This window comes from Dermacentor andersoni, chromosome 1 (genome assembly GCF_023375885.2).
Source record: "Dermacentor andersoni chromosome 1, qqDerAnde1_hic_scaffold, whole genome shotgun sequence".
Classification (NCBI taxonomy): domain Eukaryota; kingdom Metazoa; phylum Arthropoda; class Arachnida; order Ixodida; family Ixodidae; genus Dermacentor; species Dermacentor andersoni.
The window spans coordinates 18085479-18107979 of NC_092814.1; the positions used below are offsets into that span (position 1 = coordinate 18085479).

Genomic DNA, 22501 nt, shown 5'->3' on the forward strand with positions numbered 1-22501 from the left:
ATGGTATGCTGCATTGATCATGTGGGTGAATGAGGGAGGCACCTCGTTCTAAAGGTTCTTAAAGGTTAGCCATTCATGCATGCGCAGTCGGTGTAACAGCACCACTTCATTGTCTTCACTCTAAAAACTAGGAAGGGTATCGCAGGAGTGAAGCTGCCGGTTCACTCTTCAAAGCGTCGTTTTACTCTCGCAAAATGTCGAGGAGAGTGAAATGCATTGTTCACTCTGTCACCAAGGAGAGAGTGAAATGCGCTTTTCACTCTCCCCTTCAGAGAGAGAGAGTGAAAAGACTCTTGCGACAATAGAAAAGAGAGACTCTTGCGGCAATAGAAAACAAAACGTAACGTAATCTTCTGCTTCAACTGTAGGTGGCTGGCCCCGAACATGGCAATGTATCATTCATGCACGTTGAGCAAAGAACACATCGTTTTGCTTCTAAGAGAACAGGCCGCCGCAGTTCAAAGGAACGCGTAGCGAGCGCTCTACTTTTTCACTCGGAGTGGCTCCACCGCGCGCGCGCGCGCTCTAGATCGCGGAACAACACAGCACCGGAGTCAGGTGATCCATCCAGCGAGCAATGGCCAGCCGAGGGAGATCGTGTGTCGGCCATCTCGCGTTGCCACGAAAACACAACAGTCGTTCGTCATGCCTTGGATATAACAACAAATCCTCCACGGTAAGTGAATTCTAACTTAGGTGCACATTCTCCGTATATGTCATGCTATCGCCAGGAAGTCGTCGCTGCGCTTAGCCGACGCGATTGACAAAGGACTAGGCGTACGCGCTGTCTCACGATGTCAATCGAAAAAGCCAGTCGTCGCGATAACTGCATGTGATTTTATCACTTTGCCGTTGTCTGTAAGAGCTTAAAAAATCGCAAACGCTGCCAGAACTATGGTATGTTCAATAAGACGCCAGGCGAGAGGACGCTTAAAATGGTTAGTTCACCAGCCCGTGATTCCGAGCCTATGCGGAGCGTGATTAGCGTGCGTTTTGTGTGTTTGAATTTATTCAGTTTGGCAGTCTACTGTGTACGGAACGCTGTTGAACTAAGGAATCACATAACAGAAGGCGTCATTTTGCTGGCAGCATGCTTTTTTTTTACAAATAAACCGCGCGCTTGACGGTGTCTCGCGCAGGGGGAATCTGCGACCACTGAAGTTACGTGCAGCACCAGTGCTAGTTAGAAACTTTGCCGCAGGCATTCAGCTGCATGCTGCAAGAGGTCAGTTGGGCGCGTTATCTTGAACTTGCTGAAAACGCATGAGGAATCCATGTTTTATGCTGAAAAAAGTATAAACCCCATATAAGCGATCTTGCGCGCGGCAGCTACAAGCGACGCGACGGAGATGGCTGTCGCGTTCGCTCGTCGCGTACAAGTCATACTCCGTGCGAGCGACGATTTTGAGCGACGCCTCCCCGGTGTTGCGGGCATGAGGGCTGCAGTCACGCGTGACGCGTGCTTTAGTAATTTACGTCGATGTATTTTACTATAAAAAGTAGCATGAAATATTTCCGTATAAAAATTGAATCATTTGCTCGTTCCGCGCGACAATCGGTAGTATTTGAGCGATGTATGTACATCCAGTTCCGGCTTCGCGCTATTGGCTAGTCGCTCATAGCACTTCTGGGCGACGATTTCTAGATTTCCAGAACCGAGCCATCTGTTCAAGCGACGGCCCGTTTTGTCGCTCGAAGCCGTCGCTCGTCGCCGTCGCGCACTAAATCGCTCTCACAGTGTTTATCCCTAAGACTGAACTGTTTTTGCTCATGTTGAAATGGTGTGATTATAGGTCTGGTTTTGTCTCCTGTTGCGGTTTTCGTGCACGGTGCGAAACTGAAAGGATGCTTATGGGCTACGAACTCGGTGAATTGTCGAGCAGCTAGTTACGCATCGGCATCGAATATAACGGCTGCTGTGTGGAATTCCAATTGCAGGGGCGCTTTGCATACGCTTATTGTTTTGGACATGCCTGTGCATTTGCTAATATGAGTTGGCGTGTCAGAGTTATGTCATATGAACAGCTAAATCAGCCTTCCTCTGGGGGTTACAAGCGTAATGTGTGCATTTTGCTATAGCATGGCAGATCAAGATGTGTTTATCGCTTGAATATTTTTAGTAGAGAAATAAAATATCAAAATAAAATGTTGCTTTAATTCCCTGTTACCAGTCTGTCGTACACAGAACAATAGGTTGGTGTAATAAACTAATAACTGCGGTTTAACTGCAACTTTTACATCCCTACAAGAATCTAAAATGCTAGATTTCAAACTGCAGCAGTAGTCGGGTCTGTCAAAAATGAACTCCACTGCGCACCTCATGCATGAAAATAAGTTCATGCCTTTTAGTAAGCTTAGATGCAGGCCGCAGTGAACTTGTTAGTATTGAAATGTGGGTAAGCTTGCCATAACAAGCCTTGTTGCCCTTTTTTATAGGCACATTCATACATCCATTGAGCTGAAGGACAATATTTTCATCCCTACTGAGCATCATGTTTGCAGCTATAATCCTCAAATTATGGCTTCAGCAGTGGCACAACCAGGGATGGTGCGGGGGGGGGGGGCACACTGGGCACGTGCTTAGGATGTGTCACAAGTGGTGTTTGCGATACACCAGACTCATGACAGACCTATGACGTCCGAAAATGACCAATATTCTATTCATTAGCAGGAGTATTCTAACATTCATGAAAAACAAGGATGAACTGTGGTTTATTTGTTTTTTTGCTTAAATCTAAAAATTGAAGTTAGTTTAGCAGTTGACTGTTGCAGTCATTTGGATGTTTTGCATGCATTTCACTAGGAAGACTAAGAGCTAAGACTTTTTTATTGCCATGGCCTTGACTGTCTTGATGTTGTTTTGCACCATGCCCTTGTGTTGACTTTTGCATACGATATTTTTCAGGCACCCGCTTTATATAACGCAAGAAGGCAGCTGCAAGGACACGAGGATGTGAAAGAGCCAGTGCAGCGCGACTTCACGTAGTGCAGAGGAGCCAATGCCAAAAAATCAACATACATTGGCATGTTATTTGGACAAGAAAACTAGTATGTGGGTATATTGGGTGTACCATTTGACCAAATGTCAACAAAATCAAGATACAGTATGTTACACGAAGATGAAAATGCTCACGTGCTCCGGGCAGTCATCTTAACATGGTATATTTATGTAATGTCTCTGATTGGAAAGTCAAATCAAGTATGCTCTCTGGAGACAAACACATAGCAGCAAGTGTCATTGAAAAGTTAAAAATGTGTTTGAAGAAAGCTGATTAGTTCTGAGAAGTGACTGCTTTTTGTCTTGCCTCTCAACAGATATATCCATGTGATAAAAAAATAGTGGTACAATGAAATTGCATATTTGCTTAGCGACATGATACATACTTGCAATGAGCACGGTGCCTGTGTTTACTATAAAAAGCAACAGCCCATGCTTGGTTAGGTTAGGCCCACTACAACATGCAGGCATGGGTGATTGGCGCTTTTTTTATTTCTGTGTCGTGAGGTTTATTGACGTGCGTATAGGTGCAGTGGCACGCAGTATGGCTAGTACAAAAAAGGGGGGGGGCAGATATTTGTAGCTCACTGTACACGACACAGGGCAAAGGAAATCCGTGTTCAGTAACTATGTTAAATGCCATGTACGTAAATTTTACAACGCTACTCGTTCGAAGCGCGCACAGGTGCATATCGAAGAAAAGTTTCCAGGGTAGATAATTTAGTTCGTAATTTACACTAATTTTGCTCGAACCACGAGACATAATAATTTGAATATACTGCACGGAAAAACCTAGAGCGAATTAAATTGTGTGTCAGCTTCGTGTGTATACATATAGTCTTTCCTATGCATTAGGTTTTTTGCGTAATGCATTAACCGTTGACAGCCTATCTTATGATGTGTACTCTGTTTGCATTACAGTTGTTTATTAGTTTACTCGTTTGTTTTGCGACTGATGAAATGCCGGCATATATATATTTTCAACATTTGACATAACCCTGTATGTTTTGCAGGGACAACCCAGGACGTGCATTTCTTAGCACCCAGTCAGCTGCCAAAAGTGACTCAAACACAGGCCACCAGTAAGTGGACATCAGTTGCAATTTCACATTATGCAGTTGGCGGCTGCCTTGTACGGAGGCTTTACTTTTTTTTAATGAGATGGTGATGTCGTTCTAATGTACATTTTGACCACAAAGGTGCGATCATGTCTCACAGAGGCATATATGGTTGCTATTCTCTGCGAGGGACGTGTTCTCGTGTTCGTGAAGCATTTGTGTTTGGCAGTATTGTCGCCCAATGAGTCGGATATAAACACTAACTCGCCACTGCCGGCAAGTAGTTGCGAGAAACGCATTATGACGCTGTAAAGTTATTTCATTAATTCGAAGGAAAGTTTTGCAGCAGGAAAAAAGGTTGCTATTCCAGGTAAACATGTCTTTTTCTCACAGGTTATTTAGCCAAACTGTGGATGCATGAAATTCGTGACTTATGAATAGATTTTAATTTATTCTTTAGTAATGCTTCTAAAAGAGACTAGAAATAGCATGTGACTACCTCTGCAATCAGCAGACCATACATTTACAGTCATAAGTGGCAGTTCCATGCAGTCTGGCACTTTATATAACCTTTCCTTTCAGCAACATTGGAACTGGTGGCTGCGTTTTCAGAAGGAGAAGTGCACTTGACACTGTATATGAATGTGTGAATTCGGTTTTCTTTGTATGTGTCGGCTCACTGACAAACAGTGCAAAAATCTGTTGTACCATGAGCCTGACGACGCCTTCTGCTGCTACAAATGCGGCACTTCGTATTTTATAGTACTGCATGACATTTAAATCAAAGCTACCACATAAAATGATCAAGAAAACTAACCGCTGTTATAGCTGTTTTCCTCAAAGAACGCTTGTCCTCTATGGGCTGTGTTAATCTGAGCTCTCCACCGATGTTTCAGTAGTATTATCCCTTAGTGAGTGAGAGAGTGGGGGCAATTAATCGTGTTAGTGTTTAAGTGGTGTCCTAATTATGTGCATTTGTTCCAACAAAGTTGTCTAGATTACTTTATTGTGTAGTGTAAAGCTTATGAAACCATCAGCAACTACTGAGTTGCTAACACGCATATGGATTTGTCACTATACAGGTGGAACTCGGCTGTACCACTGCAGTGCTGCGGAAATTGCCTTCACCAGCGGCTTTGCAACAGCTGTTTCGCAGCATGTCGGTATGTGTTAATTTATAATTATGTTGGGATGGGCTAGTATTATGGACCACTGCTACTCTGTATTGTGACAGATCCATATGATAAGGGATGTAATGCGCACAGCGAAAACCTTTGAATTTTTTACTATGGTACATAAACAGGCTCTCCTTTTCGTCACTGGAGCAGGAGAGAAGGGCATGCAGGCACTCCTGAATGTACATATATTTCAAAACATGAGAGACATATACACGCACACACACACACATACACAATTAAACTAAAGGCAGGGACGTTCCATCTTTCATCTTGAATTGAATTGTGCAGCGCAAAAATACAACACAGACCACAGAGAAGCACACATGTTAACAGGTTTGATACACACGTTAGTTCAACAGATTTGATACTTCAAGTGTGCTATTTTACACAAGGGGGAAGGGAAAGGGGAGAAAATCTGCAAAAAAGTGGAGTGGAAAGAAAGGAATCGTGCCAAAAAGCATGAGAAGCATCGCTCAGCCAGGATCACCAGCAGGACAACCTTACGTATAGTTTGTTTCAATCAACTCAGATCACATGCAGCCATTACTGCAATCAAGTTGTTTCCTTATGTCATATGAGGGAATGATGTAGGCCCAAAAAACTGTTTAGAGCTGAAGGATTATGTTCCATTCTAGCCTCATTGCCTGCTTTTTTATCATATTGTTATCAGCTGCTTATGTTAGGGACAAAAAGTAAGAGTACGAACTGTTTCCCGATTCGCCATTCCACACAACATGTCTTTGTGACTATATGTACATGCAGATGATCCATAGTTGAAAAATATTCAGTACAGTAGAATCTCATTACAAGATGCACTTGGTTGTAAGAGACATCTGAAAATGGTTTGGTTGGTTTTCCGATGTTTGCCACGTTAACAATACTGTATACAAGAGACACCTTTGTTACTAAGGGTGACTTTTTAAGTATTCACTACTTCGAAGGGACACAACCCAAACACATTCACTTTGTGCACCTTGTGTGCTCCGAAGGGCGTAAAGATCACGCAATCCTTACACAAGTCAATCGCGCATGTCTCTTTTAGCATGAACCAGAAAAGGAGGGCAACGAGGACAGTGCAGGGCAGAAAGTGTCGGCAGTTGAAGCTGACGAGCGTCTAAAAGCACCTCAAAGGTACTGCGAGCAACAAGGCTTGCAAAGTGAAGTGTTTAAATTCCAGAAGTTGGGAAGGAAGCTAACACAATCTAGAGTCACTAAAAAGCTGTGAATGTCTTCTTTAAAGGGCCCCTAAACCACCGAGGTTGAAATTTAGTTGCGGTGTTGCAGTTCTACACAATAAGGCAATGAACAGGTAGCCACGAGAATTTTTCGAAACGGTGCAGTAATAGTGGAGCTACGTGTGTTTGATTATCGAAAAGTAGTCCCCACTCATTTTACTCTTTCATCTGGTACACGCCATATGGACAGTATCGTCTTTTCCTTGCCTAGTACACCTCCAAATGTTACGGGACAGGCCAACACCAACGAGCTCTGTTGCTGCCGCGCTGGCCCGTCGTCCTGCGAGGGGTGGCGCTAATACAACGGAACTGTATGGTGACTCGTGTTGAAGAGCCTCATAGGGAGACCCTTCTGTTGACGTTTCTGTTCTTTGCCCCCATTGGCTGCCCACAATGGCATCGCGTGCAACGCGACGAGGAAGAAGGAGTGTGTGTATTTGCTTGCAGGCCTTGCCGTCAGTCGTACACTTTCGTTCGACCAATCGACAGCACCGGAAACTGATGACATCATCAGAGACAGCCTGGTGACGTCAGGACAAACTGGGGGGTGCAGGATAGGTCCAGAGAGGCGCACGGGGTCATTTTCTTCATATTGTGGTGCTCCGGCAGTGCTACGCACTCTGGCATTTGGCTTCGTCGATCGTGACGGCATTCTGATTTCGATACGCGTGTTTACTTGAAATGTTCAAAAAATGTCGAGAAGTGGTTTAGGGGCCCTTTAAGCCACCATGAGCATTTATTCCTTCAGATATATCAAAACATACTTTAGTGATGATGCATAATAAAGTGATCTAGTCTGGCTCCTCAGTGTCTCAAAATTTTTGGTTTCGAGAGACATGTTTCCCGTGCCTCTTGAATATCTTCTGATGAGGCTTTACTGTAATATACACAAACAATTGTGTAACTCCTCCTGCAAGTATTATTCATTAAGCCCGGTCACTTATGTGCAAAGATTGTGGTTAAGTCTTGATGTCCGTACTTTTTAGAGCTATGTTTATTAATTCATGCTGTTCTTATTGGTTCTTCGATGCAGGAGACAATGCCTACGAAATTACTGGCCCTGATCATGAGAGCCCTCAAGGGGCAAACAACATCTCTGTTGCAGAAGTGAGCCCGATACCACTTGGAAGTTACCATGACAGATGACACGGCAGCAATAGATACAGAGACTGCCATGTCTACTGCAGCTGCAACAGTGTACGAGGCAAGCAGCAGCGCGTCAGCATCAGCAGCAGTGTCAGGAGGAACCACACCAGGCCTGGTAGAGCAACATGTGTGCTATCACTGACTCTTTTGTAGTGGATACAACTCATTTGCTCAACATACAAAAGCTTTTCACCACGACTGTGAGCCAGTGTTATTGTGCAGCAAGTGCAAGACTAAGTTAGGTGTTATAACACAGTACAAGCATCACTTTAATATATGCAAATGCAAACATATTACAGTTGTTGCCTCCCCAGCCAGCCCACATAGTGACAACAATGTGGAACACATGGTGGGACACACCTCTCCCCCATTACAAGATAGTAGAGACTGTCAGTGTTGTTGCTAGATTGACTGGTCATTGTAGGCAACTAGAAGGACAACACAGGTGTCATAAGATTGTTGTTGATGTTGTTGTTGAAGAGGTAAAAAAGAAGTTTGATGCAGCTGAAGTGCCAACTGATATTGAGCAAATCAAAAGCAACCACTTGAGAAAGCAACACTATCGAAATTTGGGTATCTATGTGCCGCCAACTCTGGTAAGAATGGCATAGGACAGAAGTGTGATGAAAATCACACAGACACTGCTGTTGCATCACTGGCCACAGTGAGCAGCGACTTGTAGGGCAAGAGAGTCAACTGAAACTAACATTATGATATAGTGTCATGCTCCCATGTGACCACTTTTCAAGTTATTTTGCAAGATACAGCTCAACCTCCAGAAACGAGACTGCAACTTGTCTGTAAAAAAGCTTTCAAAAAAAATTATTCATAACACTATTAACATAGCAGTATCTTTTTTTTTGTGTCGGTTCGAGGTTCCCGGCTGTCCATTAATGCAAAAATTGAGGAAAAAAAGAACATGTGTCGTACTTACACCTTTTTAACAAGTACGAGGGGGACAGAACTTTTCTAGTCATGCATCTTCATCATACTACCAAGTTTTTAAATGCCTTTTATAATTATTATTACCAGTTATATCTGAGTGCATTGTATGCATGTAGCAGGTGTAAAATCAGGTCAGTTGGATCAGATGCCTTATCTGCAAGCGAGCCCTATATTCAAGAAATTTGAATTAAAATAGTTACGTTAGAGACGCAGTCTTTCAGCACTTTATTGCCTGTGGTTTAAGCATTGCTCAATACTTTTGTGGGTGGCAATTTCAACCGGCACAGCACTGCGCTTTGCCACAGTCACATTTGTCTTCAAAGCGGTGTTTACCATTTGTGTTGATCTGTTTGTGTATGCATAGAGCAAGTTTTTAATTTATATTTTTCTGCATTCTTGTGCTTGCACTAAGCTTGTATAAGGCAGTCACAAAATGTGCGTCACTATAACGAGCTGTTCTGTTGAGCTTACACTTGCAAATAATCGTGTTCAGATGGCCGCACTTCTATGCGGGTGCACCGCTAGCTTTGTGTATGTTCTCATGTTTGTATAAAACTTATATAAGCTAGTTAGAAAATGTATGTCACTAAGCATTGTGATATTCTTTAAAGAACTGCTTGGTTGGTTTTACACTTGTGAATTAGTATTGAGGCGGTGGTATGCCCACTGCTAGCTTTCTGTGTCCTCACGTGTTTGTATTAAGTTTCTACAAGGGAGTTACAGCATGTACGTCACTAAGCACTGTGATATTTTTTAAAGAACTGCTTTGTTGGTTTTACACCTGTGAGTAATAGTACTCGGGTGGCACTGGTCATGTGTAGGTACACAGGCACCATTTGTATACATTATGCTCATGTAAAGCAGTTACAAAGTGTATGTCACTAATTACTGTGATATTTGTTGAATTGCTGTGATGGTTTTGCACATGTGAATAATAGTGGTCAGGACACAGTACTTGCGGTGTATAGTTGAATTTATACACTGCCAAGACATGGGCTGTATACGTACCAAAAGAAATGTATGTCATTATATTGTTGTGATTATTACTGTTTGGATTTTATTAAACTGTAATAAAATTGTTTCTTGTATCTATTGAGGTATGGCAATTTGTCATGCAACCAAACTGAGGACCTGAATTTGTGCATACAAATAAACAGCTAATTTAAGAGTATACTGCTCATATTCTGCTAAACCAGTTTAACAAATCTTGTACTACAATGCTGGAAAAATGACAGAGCTGACTCGGATGTACAGAAAAAGTTCTGCACTGGCTGAAGGACTGCCCCACACTGGAGTTCGTAATGTTGCGTTTATTGGAGTAGAACAGAAAGTGCACTTCTATTAAAAATGCGACAGTCGGTGCAGAAACATAAGGCAGACGAGCGGATGTGGCACATTTTTTTCAGGGCCCTCCATGCCTACTACTGCATTTCTAGTCTTCCTGTGCTCTGCGTATAAGCCCCTGTTCAGCCAAGGTTTTTACTCCATGACAGTTGTTCTACTGGGTTCGTAGCAATATTGAAGAAAAAAATTCAATGGTTTTCAAGGACTTTCGAGGCCCCGACACAGTAACTTCAAGGACCTCGTGCAATGTGTGTAGTAGTTTGGACAGGCAATAACTTGTTCAAGAACACCGTTTAACTTTAATGCAAACAAAAGAAAACAAAACAAATCGCATTTCAGTGATTTCAAACATTTGAAAGACTGCTAATTTGCCTTTCTCCGCCCACCACTAAACGCACACAAGGAAGCATTTCAAGAAAGCGCTCAAAGTTTTTCTGCAATAGCACAATTAACTACTTGGACCTGCAACATTTGCAGTGTTTGATTACTGTTTGGTTTGACCGTGTATGTGATGTCATCTGTTGCCTCAGCTTTTTCCACCATCAAATAAGCAATAGTCATTTCTAATTTCTTTTTATTGTGTCTGTCGCTCTCAATTTACTCTTCACGGCTTCTCTTCGAATGCCTCAACTGTTGAGCTTCCTGCTTCTGCTCCTCCAAGCACATTTGTCGCCGGTTCCATGTGCATAAAACTGGTATCTGCAGCTCCTTTGTAATTTCAACTTTAAGGATGTCGCTTTCCTTCTATTACCTCCAGAGACAATTTTCTGTGACATGCGAAAGAGTGTCACAGAAGGGAAAAAAAGCGCTTGGCAATGTCTGCTAAGTCTAGCCAAGTGTACAAGTTTAAGGACTTTCCAATACTTCTAAAAATTCAAGGGTTTTCAGTGCCTTGAAAATGGCATTTTAGAAATAAAGGATTTTCAAGGATCGCTACAAACCCTGGATTCTAGCACCTAAATAATTTTACAAGCTTATTTTGGCATGGAGTTTGGAAATTCATGCTTTCTAGCTAACGCTGCACTATCTCTGTATAGTGAAGCCACGAGAGCGCAACTATTTTGGAGTAAAGAAAAATACTGAAAGCTTTTAATACCACTCTTCTTTTTTTCTATGGAGCTTCGTATTGCCTAGTTAAGTTTACGAATGTGCCTGGTTTTGGCGGGCGTTTCTTCGACATTTTCTGGAAGAAGCAGATGTCTAGCCCCCGTATTCAGAAATGTATCTTAACACAAAGCTCATGCTTGACTTGATATAAACGACGCCTGGTGGGAACGTCCCCCAAGACGCTCACTGTCTTTCTTTTGGTGCGTTCACGACTTGCGTCGTTTAGATCAAGTCAAGCATGGGCTTCAAGTTATGATGCATTTCTGCATATGGGGGTAAGCGTGCACAATTCCGGGCAACGCACTGTGCCATTGACACTGAGAGAAAACGGGGAAAACAGAGTTAACCACTTATGCTCCTAAACTTTCGCGTACCTGTGGTGTGCGTGTATCGTGGAAGAAGAAACAGCGCAAACACAAGGACGAAAAAAAGCATCAACCACACCAGCGCTTCGTGGTGTGGCATGTTTTTGCGCCGTCCTTGTGTTGCGCTGTTTCTTCTAAAATGCTCAACCAACTAGCCGGCAAGTCCATCCTGTGCATATATAAATTGAACACACGCATGAGTATAGATGGTCTTCGAAGCTTTTAGAACGAGCACTGCCACAGGATACGAGCAGCGCACGCGTAACAAGTGGACACATTTGTCATTTAAACATGCGTGCCAATGCATTTGACGCGGCTATCGGCATAAGCAGTCTCCAAATGCTGGAATGCATGCGCTTCAAAACGCTAACGATCCGCTGCTAATGCAGGACAACAGCTCACAGCGGACTGAACCAAACTCTAAACTAATGCACTTGAAAAGAACGCCTACACGGCAGCGTGAGGCACGTCGAAATGCCTGGTACTGGCGTCGCAGTTGCTCACCAGTATACGCGCGAATTAAATTCACATACGTGGATGGTTGGCGCAATACTTTGTATCCGCGTATTTTGGAGAACATGGACTGGAGAAGCACTCGATCATGAGCTGAACGGCACATTTGTTATTTTCCTGCGGTGACGACAAGCCGTGAATAGTTCTCACGTTGTCGTCTACGTTGTCTTCCTTCGTTAGTCGTAGCAAGGAATGGAAATGATGCAAACGCACACGTATTCCAGTACACAACAGCACAGCACACTGCAGAGAAACCCCACCCACCACAGCAGATTCATCAAATACGTTTGGTATATATATAACCTCTAAAAGAACACGACTGGGCGTGGCGGCGCTGTGGTGTAATGGTTATGATGTGTGTCTTGAATTGTACAAATGCGAGTGTACGCGGGTTCGAATTCACATGATGTACAGAGCTTTGTGATTCTTGATAAGTATGTGATTTCCTTGACAATTGTATTCTAATTAGATTATGTGACTCCTGATTGTGAAATTTGCGGAGATATTTGCAGATTAAGTGTTAATTCGCTTTTTTTCTCCTCAGTGGCGTTCGTGACGCATACGCATAGGCCGCTTCAGAGCAGTCACGCCTCACGGTAGGCAGCAAATAGCCAGGAAAAAATGACTTTAAAATCCTGCATAACTTTGCTCACGCCTATTCTGAAGGCCGCTTGGAATCGGGCCCAGTGTCTCTGAGGAGCCGCCTAGGGAACAGTATATCAGCGGCCCTAATTTGATCTGATTTCCTGCGTGCATGCGTGACCAGGACTTGGCTAAGAGGGTATTGGGAAGAGTACTAGCACTCTGTTCTGAAGGAGTACAAGCACTCTGTTTGGGGGAGTAGAAGTACTCGGTCTGGCGGTGTACTATTAACCCTGCGGGGAGAGTATTAGCACTTTGCGGAAGAGTACTAGCACTCCCTGTGGGAAGAGTATTATCACTCTGCGGAAGAGTACTAGCAATCCCTTGCGGTGGAGTAACAAAACTCTGTCAGGAGGAGTTGACCTACTCTCTCTCAAAGAGGGTCGATCTACTCTCGAAAAGAGAGTGAAATATGGGACAAGCAGCTACTCCCTCAAAGAGAGTGCCCGGCACTCCCTTAGTTTTTAGAGTGTTGGTGTTACCTCCAGCCACAAGTACATCGCTATGTGTAAGAAGGTATCTGCAACACGCTCGCATTTTGGATTTTCGAAGGCTCGGGATGGTCACTTAAGCTGCGCTTTAACGTCACGGTTAACATAGAATATTTGAGACTCGTTTTAGTGGAATGCGAGTTGAATATTGTATTACAATGCCGGCTTGAACGAATTTTTCCGGCGATTTACATGCGTACCTTGTATATTACGCAATGTCCCACGGTTCCATTTTTTTACGTCTAACAGAGCGCACCGTGTGCTTGCTCGAAGAGGCTCAAAGAGCTGCAAGAAGAAAATGAAATTTTTAAGCCTATTTCGAATGTGCCTCGCTGACTCATGGCAAGTAAATTCTGTTGAGTAATCCACAACTTTTCTAATCCAAGGCATGGAGAAGGGCATTAGTTATTATTCCATTCTGTCTTAGATATTTCATGCATGGCTGGCTTTGAAGTATACTGCTTCTTGATAGAGGCAATAAAATGGGAGAAAAGCCTCGTTAATGCATGGCAGATTAAAATGTACGAATATTCAAAACGGGGTTGCGACTATATTACCGGCCCGGTTTCCACAGAGCTTAATGCATTGGCAGATTGCTTAATCGATACTGGCACCTGTTGAACTATTCCGGTAGCTATATGGCAATGCGCTACCAAGCTCGTGGTCGTGGGTTCGATACCTGCTTCGGCCGTCGCATTTCTGAGGGGCGGAATACAAAAACGCTCGTGCATTGTGCATTGCGCGCACGCAAAAAATTTTCAGCAAGCCAAATTAATACAGGGTCCCCCACTACGACCTGCCTGATAATCAGATCCTCGTTTTGGCGCGCAGGACACCAGAATAATTCTTTTTTTCTAGGTGTATCACGTGGCTCATCGTATACGATACGGTTAGTGTGATAGCCTTTGTGCCGTAGCGATTAAGCGCTCCTCGATTCCCGTTGAGGCTAGTGAGGCGCGGTGCGCCGCAAAGTATATTCCACCTTTTCGGAATGTGCGGAGAACGGCGAACCGGTAAGTCCAGCTTCCGCGCGGTGACTCTACACAGATACACATCGCAAATGAACAGAGATGTGGAGGCGACGTCGGCAAAGAACACATCCGCCGACAAGCTCGCCTTATTGCCTATCACCGCCAAAACTACCGCAGTAAGCATCTTCGTTTGGCGTGGCGTGTTGCCGTTGAAGGCGTACTGTACACGTTTACCCAGGTAGCACAAAAACGATACGTAACGTTTTAACGCGACAGCGTTAAGGAGCTCGTGTCGCAGAAGAGCCGGTGTCGTCGGCGGCAGCGGCGTAGGCCGTGAGCGATAAATCCCAGAAGGCACTTCATAAATGAAAAACATCTTGCAAGATGGGCTGGTGGGAATCGAACCAGGGTCTCCGGAGTGTGAGGCGGAGACGCTACCACTCAGCCACGAGTTCGTTCCTTCAAAGCGGGACAAAATCGCCTCTAGCGAATGCGGTGTATATCGGTAATTATGACTGTGTAACTTACAGAAGTCGCAGTTTCACGAGTAGCGAAGTACGTTTCCGCTACATTTCTTCTGCGCTCTGCGCACACGCAGAGCCATCTTGCGGCAAACACAGAAGACCCCCTCCTCGCAATGTACAGCGCTGCCCCGACACGTGGCGCGCCACTCGCCCCATGATCGCGTCCGCCTTCATGGCGCGTCGGGGCCCGGCTATCTGTGCCGATCGCGACGTTTGACTGGCGTAGCGCGTTTGAGTAGGCGGTGCGAACGGGGTGCGATAACGCTATCGCGTTCCACTCTTGAAGGCGAAGATTAAGCGTCCTCCAATTTTCGTAACGTTTATCTAATACGATAAAAACGGTTTAAAGAAGACACGAATTAGAGAACTTCATTGTGAAAACGTCGTATGTGTCTTCTAAGTCCGGCTTAATTACATTCTTGAGACGATCTAGAACAGGTCTGCAAAGCGTATTCGAAAAGCTGGTCTAGAAATAGGATTAGGAAAGACACAAATAATCCCTTTGCCAAAACTATTCATATCCAATTTCTAAACGTTTTTAAGACGTTGTCACAAAGCGGGTCTAGAAGTGGTCTTGAAAGGTATCTCTATAGCGGAACAAAACAAAGACACAAGAAGAAACGAAGACAAAGACAAGCTCTATCAACAACGAAGATTTTACTTCCGAGATCGGTCATACTTATACTCCCTAACAACCACGTACATACTATGACATCTACCATGAGGATGCACTTACGTCCTGTCGGCCAAAAAAGTAAGCGGACCACGGCTTAGGTGGCCAGAGCGGCTGCGGGGCCAACTGCTTTCCAACGGCTTGTAGGTACAGCGGAGAGTGGCACTTGCGGAGATGACGGACGTTTGCGCGCATGCGCGAGTAAGAGCGGGTGCGAGAGAGGAAATGTGGGGAGTTTTGCTCCTTGAAAATACGACTCTGCCTAGGTACTACGGAGGAGTTTCTTGGCGCGCGTTGTATGCGCTTGTCCCTAGGCGTGCCGGCAGACGTCGCGGTAGTGCTGAACTTAGCATCGCATGTTGGCGGCTCGACGCAATCATATTTGTCGGATCATGTTTTTACTAATGAAGACAACGTGTCATTATTTCCCATTATTGGCGGCGCCTCCAGGACACGAAAGCGGCAACAGGGACATCAAAGCTAGAAGCAGGACTGGACCGTGGGTTGGGGCCCGCAGAGGCCTGCGCGTACCAGAGGAGTATAAGATCGGCTGTCCGCTATCGCGGACAGCCGATCTTATACTCCCCTGGCACGCTTCGGCCTCTGCGGCCCCAACCCACGGGCCGCCCTGCTTCCAGCTTTGATCCCCCCGCTACCGCTTGGGTGCCCCGGAGATCTTGCGCCGCCTGCTTTAATATAATCTCAGGCGCTCTCCTGAGGCCTCCGTTTGCCGGTTACATGTGCCCTGCTGGAGCCGTGCTTGTAAAAAAACCGATTTATCGTCGCGACGAAAAAACCGAACCGCGACTTATACAACACCAGTCAGAACATTGTCCCTTCAGACACAGCAATCACCAAGCGGCGTCCGCGCCCACTGCCTCACTGTGCGGGCAGCCAGCGGCGGAGCGTATAAACCAACTCGACCTCACTCCGCGATGCCGGCATGTCTAGGGGACAAACGAATACAACGCGCTCTAAGAAACCTCCTCCGTAGTGCCTGGGCTGTGTGATATATTCAAGGAGCAAAAGCCCCCAGATTTACTCTCTCGCGCCTGCGCAGAAACGTCGAGCTCCGTCAAAAGTGCCACGCCCCGCTCTACCTACTAGCAATTATAAAACGCCACCGGGGCGCTGCTATCTCGCTTTGCGCGCTGACGGCGACAGTGCCCCGAGTGACGCCAGGTTTCGCCCTCACTCTCACGCGAGGCCTTGTCAGGCTTGATAAATTTCTAGTACGCCGTTCGGTTGCTCTAGTGCTGGCGGTCGCGACGTAGGGGACCGTGCATTGCCGGCAATCTAACACATGGCGCTAACCCACAGTAGCGGCGGCAGCCGGACATCACACCGTGGCACTGAGAAGGAACGGAGACCCGTTCTGATTGTTGTTTTGCTTATATTCACCTTATATTTCATATCAAGGCATGTCGCCGGCGTTCACCGCTGTTCGATTTTAGGCAACATCGCGCAAGTAGCCGCAACTGCGGCTATGGTGACGCGCGCTCTTTCACGCCGGCGCGATAAATTACAGGCGCCAAGGTTTCCTGCAGGCACGGCTTTTCTGTGGAGATTACTTTTCCGTCATTGTATCCAGAAGTAGGTTTTATAGTTATATCAGTGACGCCTCTGAAAACTGCTTTAATTAGCTACTACAATGCGTAGGCCGTTATGAAACTTTACAAAAGTACGGCCGGGAAGAAATAATGGGGAAGACATCGAAATAACTACTCAGTCATGAAAGTTTATTCACTGAAGCATTCCATGGCTTGAAGGGGTCCTCAGTGCGATGAAAAGTTGCCGTCGACTCTGATGACTTGGCTTTACTCGCCTTGGCATCGAGAGCGCCGTCGCTATAGCTTCGGACGTCCGCGCAGCGCTTCCCACTCTGATTATCGCGCCGACGTGAAAGAGCGCGGGTCACCGTAGCCGCCGTTGCGGCTACTTGCGCGATGTTGCCTAAAATTGAGCAGCGGTCCACGCCGGCTACATGCACTAATATGAAAGACAAGGGGAATGTAAGCAAAACAGCAATCAGAATGGGTCTTTGTTCCTGCTCAGTGCCGCGGTTTGATGCCCTGTGGCCTCCCGCTGGTGCACGACAGCACCATGTGCTGGACTACCGGCGATGCACGGTCCCCTTCGTTGCGACCGCCAGCAGCAGAGCAACCGAACGGCGCACTATAAATTTGTCAAGCGTGATGAGGCCACGCATGAGAGTGAGGGTGATGCCTGGCGTAACCCGGGGCACTCTCGTTGTCAGCGCGCAGAGCGAGATAGCAGCGCCCCGGTGCGGCCACGCAGCCGCTCAGGCCACCTAAGCCGTGGTCAGTTAACTTTTTTGGCCGATAGTACCTGATGGCATGAAAACAATCTAAAACCGATACAACAGGAAAACACGAGAAAATCTTTATGACATACGGAAAATGCAGTTCAGCCTTTATGCCATGCGCAAATAATCAAACTCTCTCGCGGCCAATGACAGTGACGGTTTGCTGATGCACTGGTCAGCGGCCGAGAGGATCTGCTATGTTTCTATTATTAATCTTACACATTCGCGCTTATCCCTATCTATAATAGTGGTATATATTGTCGCAGTACAACGCGGACTGTAGACAGGGAGACGTTCAAGAGCCGTAGGACAACTTGTTCAAATACAAAACAGGCCAGAGACACGTCTTCTTCGTCCTCGCCGAATCCCACTGACTCACTAGACGAAATCCGTTAATGTCCCTATCTTCATTGTCGTCTGCATAGAAGAATAGACGCACGCGTCGTTTGTCCCCCCTAAGAGAGCATCGTCCCGATGCTAGACCAGAAGTGTCACTTGCGAAATTAAGGATCTCTCGCATAGTTATTCGCTCACATACGGCTTCATGCGGACAACGTGCACAAGTTCAGGACGGTGCGTGCGGCGCCGCGTACAATTGGGACTATCGGGGACTACCTCGTACGTGACGTCACTGAGTCGGCGCAATACTCGATATGGTCCGAAGTATCGCCTTAACAGCTTCTCGGAGAGGCCTCGTTTTCGTATGGGTGTCCAAACCCAGACTCTGTCGCCGACCTCATAGATTACTATTCGACGGTGAAGGTCATAGCTCCCTGCGTCGTAGTCTTGCTGCTGGCAGATCCGCAAGCGCGCGAGTTGGCGAGCCTCTTCTGCGCGTTGCGTAAACACAACGGCGTCCGTATTAGTGTCGTCAAAGTCATGTGGAAGCATAGCATCCAACATCGTTTGTACATCCCGCCCATGAACAAGGGTGAACGGAGTCATGCGCGTCGTCTCTTGTTTTGCCGTGTTATATGCAAAGGTGATATACGGTAGGATGTCGTCCCAATTTTTATGTTCAACATCAACGTACATGGAGAGCATGTCTTCAATTGTTTTGTTTAGGCGTTCTGTTAATCCGTTGGTTTGTGGATGGTAGGCGGTTGATTTCCGATGCGCCGTTCCACTTAGCAGCAAAACGTGATCTAAAAGCGCAGCAGTGAATGCGGTTCCTCGGTCTGTTATTACGACGGTTGGCGCGCCGTGTCGCGACACAATGTGCTCAATGAAAAAGCGCGCCACCTCTTCCGCTGTGCTTCTCTGGATTGCCTTTGTTTCAGCGTAACGTGTGAGATAGTCGGTTGCTACGATAACAAAGCGATTCCCGGCAGTAGAAGTAGGAAGCGGACCCAATATATCATTCCTATTTGGTCAAATGGCCTTCGAGGAACCTGGACGGGTTGCAGGAGGCCGGCTGGTTTCGACGGAGGCGACTTGCGCCTCTGGCAGTCGAGGCAAGTGCGGACGTGATGTTTCACGGTGGTGTTAAGTCTCGGCCAGTAGTACCTCTGCTTCACTCTGACCAACGTTCTCGTGTAGCCTAAGGGACCAGAAGTCATCTCGTTGTGACAGGCTTGAAGTACTTCCGTACGAAGAGCTGCAGGAATGACGAGCAGATAGGGGGACCCGGTCGAAGAAAAGTTTCTTTTGTAGAGGACTTTGGCCCGCAAACAAAACGACAACAGGCCTCTTGCGAAAACTCTAGGCGGTTTCGCAGATCTGCCCTCTAAGTAATTGATGCGCTCAAGCAACACAGGGTCGTCCCGTTGTTGTTGGGCGATGGTGAATGTGTCCAGGACACAAAGAAATGCCGAGTCTTCTTCGGGTGGAGCAGACGACTCTATCGGCGATCGAGACAGGCAGTCAGCATCCGTGTGTCGTTTCCCCGACTTGTACTTGACAGTCATGTCAAACTCTTGCAGCCGTAGGCTCCAACGCGCCAGTCGTCCCGAAGGGTCTTTAAGGTTTGTCAACCAACACAGTGAATGGTGGTCGCTGATAACTGTGAAGTGGCGGCCATACAAATAAGGGCGAAATTTCATAACAGCCCATACTACGGCGAGGCATTCCTTCTCAGTTGTGGAGTAATTGGCCTCTGTGCGTGAGAGTGTTCTGCTTGCATAGGCAAGTACTCTTTCTGTGCCCTCCTGCCACTGCACAAGAACAGCTCCCAAGCCAACATTGCTGGCATCAGTGTGGAGAAATGTAGGAGCGGTGTCATCAAAGTAAGCAAGCACTGGAGGTGTCTGGAGACGTTCCCGCAAGTCAGTGATGCACCTTGCTCTTCGTCGCCCCATACAAAAGCAACGTCGTCTCTCGTCAGGCGAGTTAACGGCGACGCAATGCGAGCAAAGTCCGCAATAAACCGGCGGTAATAGGCACAGAGGCCCAGAAAGCGTCTGACAGCCTTTTTATCGGTTGGTACTGGAAACTCTGCTACGGCTGCAATTTTCTCAGGATCTGGGCGAACACCTGCGTGGCTGACGACGTGACCGAGCAACTGTAGTTCCCCGAAGACAAAGTGGCACTTCTCCGGCTTCAGGGTGAGGCCGGTGGGCCGGATGGACTGCAGAACCGCTTCAAGCCCTTGGAGGTGTTCTTCAAAAGTTGCGGAGAACACGATGACGTTGTCCAGGTACACTAAGCAGGTTTTCCACTTCAGACCCGAAAGCACAGTGTCCATGAGGCGTTGGAATGTAGCAGGGGCAGAGCACAAGCCGAAAGGCAAGACTTTAAATTCGTATAGACCGTCTGGCGTCACAAAAGCAGTTTTTTCACGGTCTCTCGGATCTACCTCGATTTCCCAATATCCGCTTTTTAAGTCCATTGAAGAGAAGTAACGTGCGTGACGGAGCCTGTCGAGTGAATCATCTATACGGGGAAGCGGGCACACGTCTTTCTTTGTCACTTGGTTTAGTTTTCGGTAGTCCACGCAGAAACGCAAGCTGCCGTCTTTTTTCTTAACTAGAACTACAGGAGATGCCCAGGGACTCGTTGATGGTTGAATCACGTCGTCTTCCAGCATTTTTGTCACTTGTTGTATGGCTTCACGTTCTCTGGGAGCCACACGATAAGGATTTTGGAGAATTGGTCTTGCCGTATCCTCTGTAATTATCCGATGCTTCGTTAGAGGCGTCCGTCCGACGCTGGACGTCGACGCAAAGCAGTCATTGAACTTCGACAATAGCGTGAGAAGCCGCTCTCGTTCGTGCTGCGACAAAACAGTGTTGACGTCGAGTGCAGAAGCTGGGCCTTGCGTAGGTGCTTCTTCGAGTAGCGAACAGCAGCCTCGAACATCCGCAACACCATCAAAATAAGCCACAGCCGTACCCTTTGGAAGGTACCGTCGCTCTGTGCTAAAATTGGTTAGTAACGAGTTAGTGCGCCCGTCGGTGACATTTACGATTCCTCGTGCGACCGAGATACCGTGAGTAAGCAACAACGTGGTTATTTGGTCGGCAACTCCCTCGCGATGAAACGGTGTGTCACATGCTACCGTAACAAGGGTGCATGATCGAGGTGGGATGACGACGTCGTCTTCTGCTAGACGAAAGGAGTTGTGTTGCGGCGATAAGCAATGGACTAAACCAGGGCTCTTATAAAACGTCACCATGCGGTCCGGAATGTTAATTACGGCGCCGTATTCTTTAAGGAAATCCATTGCAATAATCAAATCCTTACAGCGCACAGGAAGAACGATGAAAGTGGCCACGAAAGAAGAATCCGGGATGCTAATTCTAGCAGTACATCTTCCAATAGGCATCAGTAATTTCCCGCCTACCGTTCTTATGTGGGGTCCCGTCCATGGCGTCTTTACTTTCTTCAGACGGAGGACGAGTTCCTGACTCATTATAGAGAACTCGGCACGAGTGTCGACTAACGCTGTCACCGGCTGTCCATCCACCAAAACATCAATGTCGGCGCTCACAATTTCTTCGGTGTCGGGGTTTATCGGCTTGACGTCGTTCTGCGGCGAGAGTGTCGGGGGCTTTTTATTGTCTTGCGGTGGGCCTGCAACCTTACCCCCAGAGGTCGCCGCCTTCAGTTTCCCCGGCGTGGGCTGGGCGACCTTCGCCCTCGGAGGTCAGCAAAAGTACGTCCAGTAGGGGAAGGCATATGACGTGGAGGGGTTGGCGAGTGCCACCGACGGCCGAAATCGGACTGAACATGCGGCACAGATTCGTCATTAGGGTGCGCTATTGGAGCTCCCTGAAAAGCAGTTTCGTCGCGACGTAGCATGGAGTCGTCAGTTGCACGTCGACCATAGGACCACGGACGAAAAGGTCGAAATGATGTGTCGCGATGCCAGCAATGACGCGAAATGTGGCCGACGCCTCCGCAGTGAAAACAGAGTGGGCGCCTATCGACGGTGCGCCATGCGTCGGTTCTCCGAAATTGCGGCCGTCCCGTAGTGTCGTTTTGCGGCGTTGGACAAGGCGCTGCGAACGGCGGCTGGTGGTATGACTGTAGCTGCGTGACGGGTGCGCGCCTCGAAGCCCCCTCTTGCGGCGGCGACCAAGGAGCGACTGTCGGAGGCTGGTGGTACGGCGGTGTGGTTGTAACGGGTGGTGGACATCGGACAGCGGCTGCGTAGGTCATGGGACGCTCGTGATCTTGCAGATCGGCTGCCGGTAACACCTGCCTGATTTCGTCACGCACCACTCCGGCGATTGACGCTACGGGTCTATCCACTGTCGGTGTCAGAATCTGTTGAATTTCTTCTCTGACGAGTTTTCTGATCAATTCTCGCAAGAGGTACTGATACTCGCCAGTCAGTGCGGCGGCATTGATTGTGGTGCTGATGGACAGTCGATCGTACTGTCTGCATCTCTGATGAAGGGCCCGCTCAATAGCCGTAGCCTCTTTGATAAAGTCAGTGACGGTGACTGGGGCATTCCGCACAAGTCCCGCGAACTACTGCTCTTTTACACCTCGCATGAGGTAGCGCAACTTTCTTTCGTCAGTCATGTTCGGGTCGGCTCTAC

General features: G+C 47.0%; 1 long non-coding RNA gene across 1 annotated transcript; it reads left to right on the forward strand.

Moving 5' to 3' along the window:
- Nucleotides 1–221: 221 nt before the first annotated feature.
- On the forward strand, nucleotides 222–9656 carry LOC129380399 (uncharacterized). The gene is made up of 4 exons (XR_008608403.2): nucleotides 222–676; nucleotides 2906–4080; nucleotides 5139–5219; nucleotides 7503–9656. It is a non-coding gene; the product is annotated as an uncharacterized lncRNA (long non-coding RNA).
- Nucleotides 9657–22501: the final 12845 nt, after the last annotated feature.